We start from the raw sequence: 17498 nt of genomic DNA, 5'->3' as shown, positions 1-17498 counted from the left end.
GACCTTTAGTTATTAACAGCCTAATCCAACTCCTAAAAGCTGTTAATAACTTCAGTGAGAGTCCTTATGTGATGCTGTTTGGTAACGTGTATGTAGATCTCCATTTCAAAATAAGTAATTGTGAATCCTAATCATATACTTGTCTATGTGAAGTTTCAGAAAATAATGAATATTTTTTCCCCAAAAAGGATAATTTGTCTTTGTTTCCAGAAATATATTTTCCTATGAACATGAAATACAATGCTTATCAACAATAATCACAGGAAAAGTTGATTAGGAAGAAAAAATTAACACAAAAGACGCAGCTAAACATAAAGTCACCAAAAAGATCTGGAAAATGTTAGCTACATTTTCTTAGCTGTGTCAATTTTGGAAACATATAAAATAAAAATAATCATGGAATTTCAATATGATAATAGCAACATCATCAGGGGTATCAGCTCATTACTTTAAAGTTTAACATACAGGGGACTTCACCTCTTCTGATTGTTGACTGCAACCTTCTGATTGCTGACTGTATATTAAAAAATCCATCATCTTAATGTTCTGGGATAGAGTTTGGGAATACAAACTTTTTTTCCCCAAAACAGTTGTTTTATATTATTGAAACTCCACTCTCATTTTTAATCATGTCCATAAGATGCAAATTAACTTCCACATTTACATGCACAAACTCAAGCCTAATGAACTTAAAGCACATTTCTTATGGCAGAAATGGGCTTTTAAAAATATTTCTGTGCCTGATAACTTATTACATAGGAATCTTAGAAGGTTTATTTTCATATGACAATAGATGATGATTAGACATTTCTATAAGAGCACAATTTCCTAGATCACATAAACCTTTACTTACAATGTTGCCTTCCTTGTAAATCACTGTCCCCACTCCATTATTATTGTCTGAGGATAAACAGTCAAATAAACACAGTTATAAATTCATACAACACTATGATACTACAACAAATCTGCTGGTCAAAAGATATGACACTCCTACTCATGCCTGCTAATTCAGAGAGATGCACAATACACCTGCTGGGACAAAAGCTGCTGTTCCTTGCTCAGCTGCCTCCAGAAAATATTGAACCAGGCCAACTGCTGACAAGGAGGCTAACCAGATGTTAGGCTAATCGGTGCACTTGCCTCCAGTCCTCGTAGCTCTCTGTCTCCTGTATTCCATCTCGATTGCCTTACCTAGTGCTCTTGTGTAGGAGTACCAAAACCACTGACCTGGCCCACTGCTGACACTAACATGTTTTCTATCGTTGCAGCTCAGAACGAGTTTAGAACCTACTTTGTCTGCCTGAACAGCAAGTTCTGTTAGACCTTCCACAAGGCACAGGCACATGCAATGACATCCATTGCCCAGGATTTCTCCTTCCATCTTTCCCCTGTCAAGAGGAAACAACCCCCAAAAATTTTCTTTTGTGGGAAAGGAAGCCAGAAACTTTCCACTTTCTGGTGACCCAGGGGAGCTGGTGCTGGCATGATGCTGATGGGGACTGCCCGAGATGGGGCCGGGAGACAAAAGACTCCACTGTTTTTATCTACAAGCAAAGAGTAACTGTTACGATGATTAAAATCAGTCAAAATCAGCAATGCTTTCTTTGCCATAAAACAGCCATATGCATTTAGAAAGCAGGAGAAACATTGGGAAATAGTAGTGGGATTTGGGATAAAGCATAAAACATCTGCCATACTGTTGAATGAATCCTATTCTCAGCCCGCACAGCTAGGACTGAGCAAAAACCAGCCCAATATCTTTGGTGTAACCAACCACAACCAGCCAGCCTAATGGACAACAGGAGAAAGTAACAGATAATTGTGTCCAGTTTTGTTTTCTTTTCTACTGTAGCAGTGCTGCTTCAGTTTTGCAAGCCTTTAATAAAAAAACAGGAAAGCTCACCAGGACCCAGCACTGGAACTGCCTGCCTGCTGTTTGATACCATGGAGAAACTGGGCCCAACCATAGTCTCTTGCAATCAGCCAAAGGAGTTAGAAATCCCCACCTGGTGAGCAACAGGAGAAGCACATTCCTCCTCTTCCTCCAGGTTGGCTAGCAGTACAGAAAAAGCCCAACTAAATACCTCTGCACCGTGTTTCTTTGGGTCCTACTCAGCCCTGGGGCTCATGCTGCTCATGCTGCAGCAGCTCCCCCTTCAGCAAAGAAACCTCCAGCTAGTAGTAATGATATACTCTTTTTTTTTTTTTTTCCGAGAGAGATATTTTTGCCCAATTTACACTACCAGGCTTCTTCAGGTAACCTGAATACGTTTTGTAAGATAATGACGCAATATAGACCAATTTTGTGACAGGAAATATCATTGTGATACTAGAGATGGCTCGATATGCAGTTTCATGAATTACCTAATAGAATGCAATGTAATCAACTAAAGGGATTTTTTTCCAGTGTATGTAGGACTTCTTTACACTGAGCAAATTACTAAGCTAAATTTATTAACTTACCACTTCTGGATGCTAATAAATAACAGAGCTGTAATGCATGGGTGTATTTAGGATTATTCTTTACTCTGCGTTTCTTCTGTCCCTCTAAGATTGTTATATTTTCATCTTTGCGACTTGCCAGAGTTTGAAAACACTTCTTTGCTGTAGTAAGATTTTCTTTATATCTTTCCAGTTGTACTTCTTTCAGGTGTTCCAAGTCAAAGCTCTTTAAGATACACACATTTAAAGTTTTCTGATCAAATACGGATGCAATTGGGATTAGATCATCATCAGAAGACACTGTTTTATTTGAATTAAGGATCTGCATCTTCCTTTCATTGTCTATTGTTGGTACATATACTGCTGCAACAACATAGCTTTCTTTAAAGACGGTTTTAGCGTTTTTTACCAGAGAATCCCTTGTGTTACTTTCTGCCATTTCAGTTTCAAAATTTGGCCAGTAATACACTTGTGAGACTTGTGCTGAATAAAGAAAATATATAAGCAAGATTAATATTAAATACAGAATATACTAGTGGTAATTTTTTCCCATTTATAACTGTAAAGTGATAAGGAATATACTTAAACAAGCTGCAGCTTTTCCCCACATTAGTAAAACAATAGGAAAATATTTTGTTATTAACACATTATTTTTATAGTCAGAAGGGAAACTTACATACAATTTGTGGCATTTTTCCCCCTCCCCCAGGTGATTAAACTTTTATGTCTACTCAGATTTACCAAACAGTAAAAATTTCCAAAACAAGGAGAGTGTTTTAAAAAAGATACAGAAAGCTATGGAAGTTATAGTAGAGGAGAAATATGCATATCATTAGGCATCTAAAAACCCCAGAAAACTCAATGTATAGGTAGTGCAGTATCAATTATGAAGTACTACATATTAACTTGCCTGCAAAAATCTACCTACTTCCCTTGTTACCCCGAATATTAATACCTGAGGTGTATTTCTTAACTGATAAATGACTTAAATGGGAATAGCTATTTTCTTTTTGTTTATTTTTTTTGGGTTGATTATCTATGCATTATTTATTCAGCATTTCCACATCCCTTGGGACCACTCCTTCAATATTTTTCTTGTTTAACAAACGTTTCTACAAGCTCTGGTGGCTCTTTTTTCATTGGCTGACTTGCACTCTTCATGATCCCTCTGTTAGTAAATACCAACAATTTGTACAATGACGTTATGAATCACATCTTAATATTCTCTAACTATCACAGCTACTTATTGAATAAGCTATTTAGCGACATCAGCTCCTGACAGTGATCTGAATGAGTCATATAGAACTAACTGAGGAAAAATGCAGAGAGCAAAATGGAAGAAAATGAAGAGGAAGAGAAATGACCAACATGACTAGTTTGCCAGCCTGTGAGTATGCCACAAGTGCAATCTTAGTCCAGGAGATATCTCAGTTCTGATACTGACCTTGAACCAGCAATTTTGTGCAATAATTGCAAGGCATCCGAGACATGTAAACTTCACAGCCTTTCAGTGCATTAGGAAACCTTAACAGCACTTTTGGCACAGCATGAAGCTCCTCTGTTGAGCAGCCCAGGGCAATAATCCTTTTTGGCTTGCTCACTTCACAGATGACGATTCCAGTTTTGCAATACTGTGTACATATACACAAATAAAAATACACATACACAAACGAATGTATAACCATTCCATGAATGAGAGCCCATCCAGATTATGTGCATGTAAAGTAATAGCAATCAAAGGATCCCACAGAAAAAGCATGGCATTTGTTGTACAAGGGCAGGGATCAAGCAGTCCAGAAACATGCTGATTCTTGTGGATTTTCAGTCAGTTCTGGTGTGTCAGTCCACAGCGTATAACTCAATTGTTGTATCCTAGATCAACAGTACAAACACTTTGACTGGAGTCCAGAAAGGGGTAGGGGGTAGGATAGACCTTGGGATGTCTGTAAGTCTGTAGAATCATGAAAAAAGTAGGGAGATAAAGATCCCAATAGCTAGTCTACTGCAAACTACCAAAAAAGGAGAAAGGAGTGACAAGGTATAGTTTCAAACAAATGCCAACACTATTCGAAGGATACTCATGGTAGGAACCACCAGACGTAAATGTAGTTCCAAAACCACAAAAAGCTTTGATTTACCAAAAAATAATTAGAGTCTAAGCATACAATAGACTAAAATCCTAACTGTGGGACTGTTGCCCATGAGTGACCCACACTGGGGGAGAAACACTCCTGAGGGACCACAGCCAGCAGACAACCTGTGCCAGGGTAGGGCTGGTAGGAAGCACAGAGGAGCAGAGGAAAACTGGGGAAAAGTACAGAGGAACTGCAGACAAACCATCATGCACACAGCCCCAACCCCCTGCACCACGCGTGGCCTCACCGAAGGAATTGGGACCGACTAAGAGTAACCTATGATGAAAACAACAGAAGTTGAGACTAGGAAAAGGCGAGGGTAGGTGTTTGGCTTAACTGGAACCTGGCAAAAACTGAAGGAAGGATGTTTGGTGTTTAACTCTTTACATTTTCTTTACTTTCCCTCAATGCCCAATTCAGTAAACAGAAGTTTGTATTTATTGCCAATAAACTGAATTAAGTTAAAATTCCTCAAGTTAAGATCATTCTGCCCACAAGACCAAGTCAGTAATTTTAAAATCAAGATCCTATTTGATACTAAGGCTTTTGTGGGCTTGGTAACAATGAATACACTGGAGTTGACTCAACTCACAGATTCCTGTGATCCACTTGGTGAATTTTCCATATGTAGTGCTAAAAAGATGCACAAGTCTTCTTTCTTCAGGTAAGGAACAGAAGGACCTAGAAAGTAACAATGGACAGAAAAGCTAATCAAAATAGTCTTGGAGAAAAAATAGTTAGTATCATAAAATTAGTAAATAATGGTAATGAGAAAGAAAGGATAATATAGCTAGCTCTCCAGTCCTAGGTGAAAAGTTGGGGAAAAGGGTTATAACTTCTATATAGGCTGAACTAAAGAACAGTTTCTTAATAATGTATCAGAGCTCAATGAGGCAGTTACCCCCCTGTAAAGAGCCTTATCTTTGCATTTTACCCATCAGCACACCCAGTTATGCCTGCCAGTCCTCTGAGGCAAATGGTAATGATCACCCCAGGAGCTTTTGCTTGACAGAATGCAGAAATATCCTGAATCTCTTTTTTCTGGTTTGGTTTTTGGTTTTGTTTTTGGGGTTTTTTTCTTTTCTTTTCGTTTGTTTGCTGGTTTGTTTATTGTTGTTATCTACTGTTCTCTGCTGGCATAAGGAATAATTTCTATTGATTTCAACAGGGAAGAAACAGTATGCAAATATCCAATATCTGGAATGGCCAGTTCTATTCCCCTGTGTCATACTATTCTTCAAAATTTGTATCTTTCAACTATCATAGTACAAAACCTTCCTTTTTTATGTTGTATTTTGTTACTAAGATTTCAATAACATAAGGTAGGACTGAAAAAAAAAAAAAGATACAATTACTTTTACTTAAAATAAAATTAAGACAAACAAGCTGCCAGGGAGATACATCAGAAGTTCATGCATCAGCAGTCAGTGCTGTGTAATATCCAGCTCACTGCCTTCAGGACAGTTATATTTATTCAACCCTGTTTAAGGAAATGAAATTAGGGGAACCAAAAACTATGAGAAGTGAAAAGTTTATTAAATTTATTTCACTTTGCCTTCATCATTCATTCCTTCTGTTCCTCCATTGTCTTTTGAATCACTGGATCCTGGAAGAAAGAAAAGAAAAAGGTTGGGTTAAGAATAACACATGAAAAAACATATTACATGAAGTGTAGCAGCATACCAGCCCTTGTCCTCTCAGCATCAACACTGACAGACCATCCACTGTGAGCTGGGCATCTCAGAAGCAATGATTTGTCTAGGACAATGTCTGAGAGTCAGGACATTGAGATCCAGGCTCTGATACTTTATTCAGAAAGATATGATAACAAAATGAATAGGAATTGGCCAATTACAAAACAGTTGACTGAATTTCATGTAGAAATAAATATGGCTCTCCCATGGTTGGGGTGGTGGTGTTTTGGGGTTTTGTTGGTTTGAATGTCACCTTTTTAACCTACAAATCCAGAATGCTTTCCTCACCTACAGAATGGTCAATACCTACACACTCTCCACTCCCTTTGCTTTCACACTCACAACTGCCTCTTCTTGTCTTTGATACTGACTCTCTGCTTGCTCATTTCTGCCATTTGTCATCCTCCTTAGGCAAATTTCATCATCCTGGTTCTCATTCTTCCTATCAGTTTGATTTCATTCTACTGCAATTATACACTGTTCTCCTTGATTTTAACATAACCTTTCCCTTACTCCTCTTCAGTTACATAGTTTTCAGCAACCCACTTGCCCATTGTACCTTCACACTCCAAAAAAATGTGGTTAGCAGTTTTTTTGGACTTACTATCTAATTTCATTTTGCTCCAATTCTTGACTTGACTCTAAACCTCTATTCTCCCTCAGGTAGAGCAATGGTACTTCAGTTTATAAATCATTAAGATTTTAATTCAGTTATAAATTTGGGGTTGCTTATAACAAACAAGAAGTGTAAAAATTTTGGCATATTCTAAAAATGTTGTGCAGTGTTCTTAAAAACTTCTGTTACTTTTTACTGGTTGTATGGTCTAAATAAAATTATAAGTTATTACATTTTTGGTATTAATGACATTATTCTGGGATAGGCGACCTGACTCGCTAACTGGCATAACTCAGAACAGCATAAAGCCAGTAGCATGAGGAGAAGACTCAAGCTCAGTACCTCCAAAGATTTGGATATATGCATTCAAGGACAGAAGAAATTCACAGAAAAGGGTTGAAATAAGACACTATCATGAAGAATGCTGATTAGTCATTTGGGGAAAATCAAAAAAATGAATGACTAAGAGAGAGAGCAGAAACCATTAACCCCAGAAACTAGCTATGCTATTCCTCTGTATTTACAGCTGTAACCAGTTATGGGGTCTGACCACCTGCAGACCTCAAGGGCAACATTTCTGTATGATTCTGTCTTCCCCATATTCAAAAGTATTGGGGCTGACGTGGAATCTGCAGGGTAGAGATATTTATATCGTATAGTTCCAAAGGAAGGTTGGAACAAGTAGAACTAATCTAAGGGTAACTCAATTCAACTTACAGTAATTACATGCAATTTATAACCAGATTTTGTTGTATTTTTTACATGCTGCAAAAAGGACTTTAAAGAAAAATACTTAGTAACATACTGTGCTTCTAAATTTAAATATTGAGTAGTACCAAAAGAAGGCAAATGGGACAGTACAAAATGATAAGGAAATTAAACAGAACCATACCTGCCTTAAGTTCAGTTCCACACTGTTTCCACTGGGGAAAAAAGCAAACAAACACAAACTCAATCAATTTATTTAAAGCATAAGTGAACATTTATTTAGTACTTTCCACAATTTGTCTGCTCAAATATGCCATTGTATCTAACAACTATTAATCAATCTACCATGAAGATTTCTTGGACCACTGGACAAACACGGGTCCTAGAAGCTATTCTTGTCTATTCCAGTTCTAAAGCTCTTGTTCTATAGAGGAAGGTAGAAGTCAGTTACGTAGCCTACTCTCCTCTAAGCATTTCATCAGTAGTCTTGTGCCTCCAAGTTCCCTTTTTACCCAACTCAGATTGTTTTACCTCCATCAGATATATCTGATGGATCTTGAAAATTGAAGCAATATTTTTCTACATTATCTGCTTCCACTTCTGACATGCCTTCTACCTGCTGAATTATTTCTTATTACATCTGGGAATGACTGGCTCCCAAAACTACTGATGAATTTCAAAATGACTGAAAAGCTCTGATGTGTATATTCAGGTGAACACATATTTACATACCATCAAATGGTTCACACTCAGTGTATTTTAATGAAAATTCCATCTAATGAAAATGTGTTTCTGAAAAACAACAGGACACCCACCCCCACCCCCAATTAACAAAGCAAACCAGAAAGATGAAACATATTAAAGCAAACTATTCTATGTTTTTATTATTGTTGAACAATACTTTTTACTAGTACAACCCTGAGTATAAACTTCAAGATGCAAACCTACCTCATGATAGTCAAAGTTTTTCTTTAAATCATCGAGATGATCCTAAAAGAAAAAAGAAACTTAAAAGCAAACAAACCAGGCACTCACAGAATCACTGAGGCTGGGAGCCACCTCTGGAGATCTCCCATCCAGACTCTCTGCTCAAGGCAGGGTCAACTAGAGCAGATCTCCTGGGGGCATGTTCACTCACGTTTTTAATATCTCCAAGGATGGGGGCTCCACAGCCTCTCTGGGCAGCCCCTTCAAGTGTTCATCACCCTCACAGCAAAAAGGCTTTTTCTTACATTTTAGTGGAATTTTCCTTATTTCAAATGTGCCCAGTGCCTCTGTGTTCCATCACTGGGCACCACTGAGAAGGGTCTGGCTCTGTCTTTACTCTCTCCCATCAGGTATTTATATACATGGATAAAATCCCACCTGAACTTTCTCTTCTACAAGCTGCTCAGTTTCAGCTCTCTCAGCCTCTTCTCATGTGGGAAAAACTCCCATCACTCAGTCACCTTCACGGCCTTTAGCAGGACTCATGTTATATGTCCTTATCTTTCTCATACTAGGGAGGCCAGAACTGGTCACAACATTCCAATCACAGCCTCACCAGTGCTGAGCAGATGGGAATGATCAACTCTCAACCTGCTGGCAATGCCCTGCCTTAAGCAGCCCAGGAGGCAGTTGGCCTTTGCCTCAAGGGCACATTGCTGCATCCCAGTCAACCCAATTAGCAGGGCCACCAGGTCCTTTTCTGCAAAGCTGCTTTCCAGTTTGTCCGACCCAGTCTGTACTGGGGAATGGGTTTATTCCTCCACAGGTGTATAGGCTTTGCACCTCCCTTTGATGAATTCCATGAGATTACTGTTTTGCCATTTCCCCAAATTGTTGAGGTCCCTCCGAATCAACTATCTGGAGTACCAACCACTCCTCCCAGTTTTGGATCATCTACATACTTCTCAAGGGGGCACTCTGACTCATCGTCCAGGAGGTCACTAATGATAATATTAAACAGTTTGGTCCCATTATCCACCCCAGGGGTACACCACTAGGGACTGTATTCCAGCTGGATTTTGTGCTGCTGATCACAACACTCTGAGTCTGGCAGTTTGGGTAGTTGTCAATCCACCTCACTGTCCACTTATCTAGTCCATACTTCATCAGTTTGTCTATCTTCATAGATGCTGTGGGAGATCATGTTGCAAGTCTCATTAAAGTCAAGTTGAAAAACTTTTACTGCTCTCTACTCATCCACCAAGCTGGTCATCTCATCATAAAACAACGTCAGGTTACTCAGGCATGTTCTCCCCTTCATGAATCCATGCTAACTACTCCTGGTCACCTTCTTGACAGGACCCATGGTCTTGCATGCATCCAACTTCTTGAAATAATCCATGACTAGATTCTACTCTACTGAGGGTAAATCTTCACTGCTGCACATCTTCCCACTGGTCTCAGGGAAATGAGATTCCAGAGGGCAAAGCTTGGCAGTAAAAACCAAGGTAAAGAAGATTTTGAATACCTTAGCCTTTATAGGGGTAAAATTTAATCTAGAACATGGGAATTAACTGGGTACCTGGGCCTGAAGCAAGACTGAGACCTCTTCCTCCAGAAAGATTTTTCCAAAGCCATAGACAAATTATTTGATTTAAATTACATCTCCGTGTAAGTCCTGTTAAGTAATTGTGGGTCTTCCCTGAAAGTAATAATACTCATTTGCAAACTCAGAAAATCTTTCCACTAAAGGGCCGGTGATATCTTGTGATGAATCTGAAAATACCTTGTTTGGCACAGACCTGTAAACAGTGAAGCCAAACTCATCAGACACTTTAAATATGAGAATGTGAGACTTAGAAAGAAGACTGTTGCATATACCCTGAGGGATTAAATGTTAAGTGAGTGCAAAAGGACGGAGGTAGTCCTTTATATTGTAGGTATTAATGAAGCATCCCACAGCTACCTTCATCATCTATGCCCAGGTTTCCTGCATATAGCAACCAAGACACGTACCCGGGTCTCACCATGGTAAGAGTTCAGGCACAGCCAGAATAAGCATCCAGATGCAAAATCAGGGAGCATTCCAGAACTCTGCCATATAGATATAGCTAAACAGGAGACTGGATTTCCCCAGTGCAACATCCTAAAATATGTAACTCCTTCTTTTCCTAACTTTAGAATATCTGAGGGCAAAGATTTTCAAGGCAGAACGCAAACCATAAAATTTGAGCTGTACATGCTTACCAAGAGTGAAGAACCTGGTAGGTGATGATCTGCTATAGTTCCTCTCCTATACAGAAGGGTAAGAACTGATGTGTTTTCCTGTAAGTCAACTATAAATACAGTGACTGCCCCTGACCCCAAACATATAGTTACACTATGGCAATAAATAAAGAGTATTATATAAGCATACTTGTTGACTTTGTGTGGATGATTCTTCTACACAATGAATTGTCTTGATTTTCATATCCTTCAAAAGGTTCTGACATTCATGACAAGGCGGTTTGGTGCAGTAAAGAACATCACTCTCCTCTATTTCAGGCTTTGATCTGAAAAATTATGCAAAGCTAAAACTAAACATAATGTTTACATTTCCTTAAAATAAAACTAGTAATATCATTGAAGAGTATTCTTTCTAATTAGATTAATATCTCCTCCTCCAAGTTTCCTATTTCACCTTGATCTTCCCTTCAAACATCTGATCTTTGTTGCTTCCTCTGCTTCTGTGTATATAAAAAGGCTGCCATTACAAGCCGTACAGTTTAAAGTAATTTTTTAGTTCTCCACCTATTGACAGCTACAGTCTTAAGGGATCTGGTTGGCTTGACACTACTCTTGTCAGCCTAAGGACCACCAAAAAAAGACTGCCAGGCAGACTGCTGCAGACTGCGTCTTTCAAAAACTGTTCAGAGCTTCATCACAATGAGACTGGGTGATGACTTTGGCAGTGTGGGAGTACAAGGCGGTACTACACTCCTCTAGGGGTGGAGGAGAGGAAATGTACATGTTAAAATGCTGATTATAAGCTCAGAGCTGTAAGATGTAAGTGTTTGGAACTAGGTTAATGGGTGAAGAACACATGGAAAGGTCAAAGAGAAAACATGTGGTTGCTGACTTATTCACACTACACACTATTCACATCTGTTGTCACAAAGAATGCCTGTGAAGCCACTCAATTACTAGATTTGTAGCAATAACCTGTATAGGAGAACATTCGCTTCAGCATGGAGAACAGCTTCCCGTTTTGCAAGTCCAGCCTTATGTTTTTTTCTCCCCACACTGGGCAGGTTTCCATATAATATGCCAATGGGGTATCCATTATAACCTGCCCCAAACTGTCAAAATAACACATGAAATAAAATAATCAAAATCTAAATCCTTCCAAACATCAGTAACTTTTTAACCATCTACTAATACAGCTTCAAAACCTAAATATATCCTGTCTATATATTCCTAGGTACATAAACTTCTAAGTTTTTATAGCTATTTATATATCAGATTTGTAATCAGCTTTAACACTTTTCCACAAGCATCTTAATACCCCATCATGTTATCCCTTTTAACACAGTCAAGAGCTAATTTTGCTTTTGCATTCAATGAGGTCATTGCTCGCCATCAATTTCATCACCAACTTTTTGTCTTTCTTTCTCTGCAAGAAACTTTGGATACCCTTTTTTACTGGGTCTCAGGGATTATTTTTTTTAAGTTAAATGATAAAATATTATCATTAGCATATTTATTATGGGAGGATGTGTTCATGAGGGAAATTAATCTCTCGTTCACCTCTCCTTGACTTCTTTACATGTCTACACCTGAAGCAATCACCATAGACTCCCTTTACATTCAAGGGAGAAAATCAGGTCTGCTTGGCCTATTCCAGACTCTGGATTGGGATGAATGACACTGTAGATCTCCACCAGCTATAAAAGGGAGCCAGAGCCAATAGCTCAGAAGAAGCAGGCATCTACACTGCAGATGTCTACACTGAGTTGAATAAACCACACCCCCTGAAGCACTAAACAGACATGTAGAAGTGTTGGAGAATTCCACCTACTTACAAAATATCCATCCTGACTGTAGAGTGCACATCCCACACCTCGGTTTGGATCATCTTATAGAAGAAAGAAGGATTTTCATGTCACTTGAAAACATGCTTTTTTCATACTTAAAAACATATTTTTACAGATTAACATGTAGTGCTTTAATGATATAGAAACAGAAAGCAAAAGTGACTGCTTATATATTGAAAGAATCCATCCAAAGAATCCCTCCATGCATATACATTATCTAATTCTAGACAGACACCCACACATAACAACACAATGAGGCATAATTACTATCAAGTACAACGAATGTCAGATTTCAGAACACAACTTAAAATCTGACTCAAGGTACACTTAATCTTTGATTAGTAATTGCAGAGTATTAACTTGATACAAAATCCTGATAACAGAATATAATAGGTTATAAATACATCAAGATCTTCCATTGGTGAGACTTGCTGTAAGTTCACCTAGGTACATTACAATATACCAAGAATGTTTAAATTCATACATATTTATATATATATTTAAGAATATTGTTTTCCCCCTCCAAAATGGATTAAGTGATAAAATATTATTTTCCATGTTTCTATAATATGTTTCCATCTTCTGCTTGAGATTTAAGCTCAGCATTACAACAAACATTATAAACCATAACATTAAACATTAGTGTAACAAATACATTACTGAAAAATACTTTAGCAGTTATGTTAGGAAAGCGTGCCAATTTCACTGACACGTATATGTTGTGAAATATTTTCTCTTTGCACTAGATGAATGAATCAATGGCAATAAAAAAAAATAATACAGTAATTCATTCTTTATATTTGGTTACTATTCTTTATACAGTCTCATCATAACTTACCAGATCTTGCTGCTAAAAAGTAACAAAGCTGCAATGCATGTCGATTAATATTTTCCTTCAGTCCTTTTTCCTCAAGCTGGGAACATTTCAGCAAAAAATCATAGCAACGAAATGCATTTTCCATCCGTTTGACACAAGTATCTTTACACTGACGTATGTTAAACATATGAAAATATGAAAAATATTTGTCAAAGTCTTCAGTCAGGTAATCGATCAACTTAAAATTGCTGTTCAGCTGTCTTTCGCACCCTATTTTTTTTGCAATCATTTTCACAGTTTCAAAGCTTGTCATGGGTAAGAGCACGTTGCTACTTATATGACTTCTAAGAAACATACAGTCAGCTTGTTGAGTATCTTCCTTAACCACTGAATCATCTCCCTTTTGTTCAGGAGCCACTGGCCAGTAATAGACTGAAGAAACTGAACCTAGAAACAAACACTGAAAGTCATTTAAAGTGCCAGTCATCTGGGATATTCAATTCACACGCTTTTTGTTTGACACAGCAGGGCCAATTTCCATTGCATTGCAATTCTGTGTATACACTACTGTCCAGAGCCTATATACTTACCTGACAGGCTTAAACCTCTCCCATTGCAATGGGATCTGAATTGAACATAAAACAGTTGCAACTGGTTCTTCGCATTCATAAAAGACCTCTCACAGTTTCCTAATCCTCCCCCAAGCAAGCAGTTTCACTTATTTCTAAGAGACTATCTGCACAAAATAAGGATTACTTGACTAAGGAGGGATTTATTGGACTGAGCCACATACAACTTTTTTCTAGACATGGTGTTTAGTGGGGTCATTTATTGAACTTCTGATTCAGGTAGAACTGCAGTTAACAGAGGCTGATAAAAAAATGCATTATATACCTTGAATGAGGAATGTGGTACAAGTTGTGCATGGCTTCCTGGACAAATACACAGTGCTGTCACGCAAAGAAGAGGGAAGACACCGAACGATCTGTTGTACGGCATGCAACCCAGCTACGGAGAAACTCATAGCTAACACTTTGTGTACTTTGCCCGATTCACATATTACAATCCCAGTCTTATTGAACTGAAGAGAAAGAAAAGAAAGTTTATTTTGCACAGCAAATTTGATTTTACAGGCACACATGCATGCTTTCCACAGATTCAAAAATACACCTTAGGTTTTCCCACATTATATTATATATAACGTATATATTATATATAACGTTTTTTTCTGTGTATTAATTCTCAAGAAATCCAGCTCTGCTCCAATGAAGACACATATGGAATGAATCAGAAAGATCAAACTATAGATTTCTAAAACATTCTGGGAAGGATTTGTTTCTTTTAGCCAAATTTCTCCAAGAATACACACACACACGCACATATATGTAAAGAGCTGGGTTCTTCATAAACGTTATATTAACTGTGGAAAGAAAGAAGAAGACAGTGACATTAATGAGTGTCCAGATTCTTTAAATCTTATGTACATTCATATAATGGCAGGTATTCTAATGCCCTCTGTTGCTACGATGGTGCAAAAAATGCCTGCTGTGTCTGGTATGGCCCCCCTACAAGGCTGGTAGACGGACTACACAGCAAAAAAACAGAAACACAAGGTAACTCGGATTTGAAATGGAAGCCTGGAGGTTATCTAATCCACCTTCCTGCTCAAAGCAGGGCCAGCTTCAAAATTAGATCAAATTATCCAGTTCTTAGCTAACAGTTTCTGCCTTCTCTGTCACAGAAGCAGTTGGAATGATCTGTTCCAGGTGATCACCTACAGATGCAGCTGTTTTGGAGCTCAGTAACACCTGCAGGGGATGTTTCAGTGAATGTAGCTCTGCTCCGCCTGCCCCAGCAGATGTCTGCATGGGAACTGAATAGCTTGTGCCATTTTTCAGAAAACAACAGCAGCTTTGGGATTCACTAACATCTTTCAAGAAGACCGTAAACACATAATTCTGTAAATTTCTCAAAGAAATAACAGAATTAAGCAAAGCAAGAGTGAAGAAAGTAGTATCAGTGATATCAACAGAGATCTGTTACTGAACATCTGACCAAAAGATAAAAGGATGAAGTGCCCTTTTTTTTTTTTTTTAAATCCTTTAAGCAATCATCTGATGCATTCAAGGATATTTTGATAAAGGTAGACTAACTACTGGAGATAGCAGCTAGAAAAGTAATACATTCAGGATACACCTGCAGCTCTGGAAATATGCCATAGCCTATCTTCATTACAGTGATGAATGATAAAACAGGTATTTTGTATTTCATTCTAACACAGAAGAAATGACCATAAATGTGAAAGTGGAAAGTAAATCAAATAAAAGTTATGATGACATGATACATAGGAAAGGATGTTGTAAGAATAGGATGATAATAATGGTTTCAGAAAGATGTATATCAGCAAATTTGAGGAACTGTTGGGAAGACTCTTGGAAAAAAAAATATCCAAGGACTATGAGAGTCTGACTTAGTAGAAGAGAAACAGGAGTAAAATATCCTGATGTAAAGGAAAAGCCAGTAACACCATGACACCAGTTTGGTTGTATCAACAGATCTTTATCAAAACCAGAATAAGAAAAAAAACACAGATGTAAAGGCAACATGAAGAATGATCATAAAGGAATAGTATAGCATGCACAGATAAAATTAGAAAGACTACTGAAAAAAACACAGACACTGCCACTAGCAAGGGATACAAAAGGCAAAAGGAAGAGTGTACATACAAAACTGCAGGAAGAAAATCAAAGGAGGCACAGTTACATTACACAACAGAAAAGGAGGGCGAGCAAGAATACAGAAAAGGCTGCATAGCAACAAGATGAAACAAAAGCCAAGCAAAGCAAGGTCCCGCTTTGTAAACAGAAACTGAACAAGCAAATACAATATATAGAAACATTTCCTTGCCAGAAGAGTCAGGAGACTATTGTGAACTATGTTTTGACAGACCAGCAACACAACGTTACTATTGACCTCCACGTATAATAGATGTCTACGGGAATCACCTAGTTGTAGTTACCTGACCTGAAGGTGTCACATCAAGTTTTCATCCTACCCTAAGAAAAATGCAAGCACACTGCAGAATTCTAGGGAAGGAACCTTGGAGGTTTAAGCAAAAACCAAACAACTAAAATCTAGGAGAAAGTCTGAGCTTGGCATAAGAAGGGTGATACATCACGCCTATAAAATAGTTTGAAGTTCATGTTAGACAAGCATCTGATAAGGGTGGTGTAATTAAAATTAGTTTATAAAGTAATTATAAAACTTAATCTTGCTTCACTGCAAGAAAATGGATTAGATTCCTTCAGCCCATTTCTGTGATTCCAGTTTCACATTCAAAGCTGTTTGTTATTATTATCAGATCAGATGTTTATGATTTCAGTAATGTTTAAGAAGTAGCTCTTAAGTTGTTAAAAGTGTAACCATTACTGTTATCCGCTAACTTGATCACCGTGTAGTATTTAATCAATAGTTTTATAAACCATTCTCAGATATCCTGAAGTTGGGAAAGTTTTCTACACAAGCAAAACAGCATGTGAAAATAAAATATTTAATGTTTTCACATTCACAACTAAAATTAAGATGGGATGTATTTTAAGTGTGGAAATGAGAACATGAATAAATGATCAAATAGAAGTTTCAGTTATTTCTTTCAGAAAAGTGCTGTGGCTATTAAGACTGTCAGACCGATTCAGTTAAATCACTGTCCAAGGTCTTGTCACTCTTGCCCTGTGACGAAAGACCCAGGAAGCTCTGCTTAACAAGCTACTGCGGCTACAGCCGTGCTTAGTGCAAATAAATGTTTCTGTTTTCTTTCGCCTACCTAAGCTCATCCTGAAACTCATCCTTCCGTGAATGAGTTCACAGCCTACAGCGCTGCTGAGGCACAGCTGAGGAAGGCTCAGGACACTGAAAAAGTCTGGCAGACAAAAAGCAGAGTTGCATATTGGGCTCACTGCCTCCTGTGGTATGCTCTATTCTCACAATACAAAGGGACAAAGAATTAAAATGTCCTCAGAGACATTCACATGAAGAATTGTACTCCCTGAGATAACAACCACTCCAAGGAGGAAACACATTACCCAC

This window comes from Falco naumanni, chromosome 5 (assembly GCF_017639655.2).
Source record: "Falco naumanni isolate bFalNau1 chromosome 5, bFalNau1.pat, whole genome shotgun sequence".
Lineage (NCBI taxonomy): Eukaryota > Metazoa > Chordata > Aves > Falconiformes > Falconidae > Falco > Falco naumanni.
Note: the sequence above shows the minus strand (reverse complement) of the source record.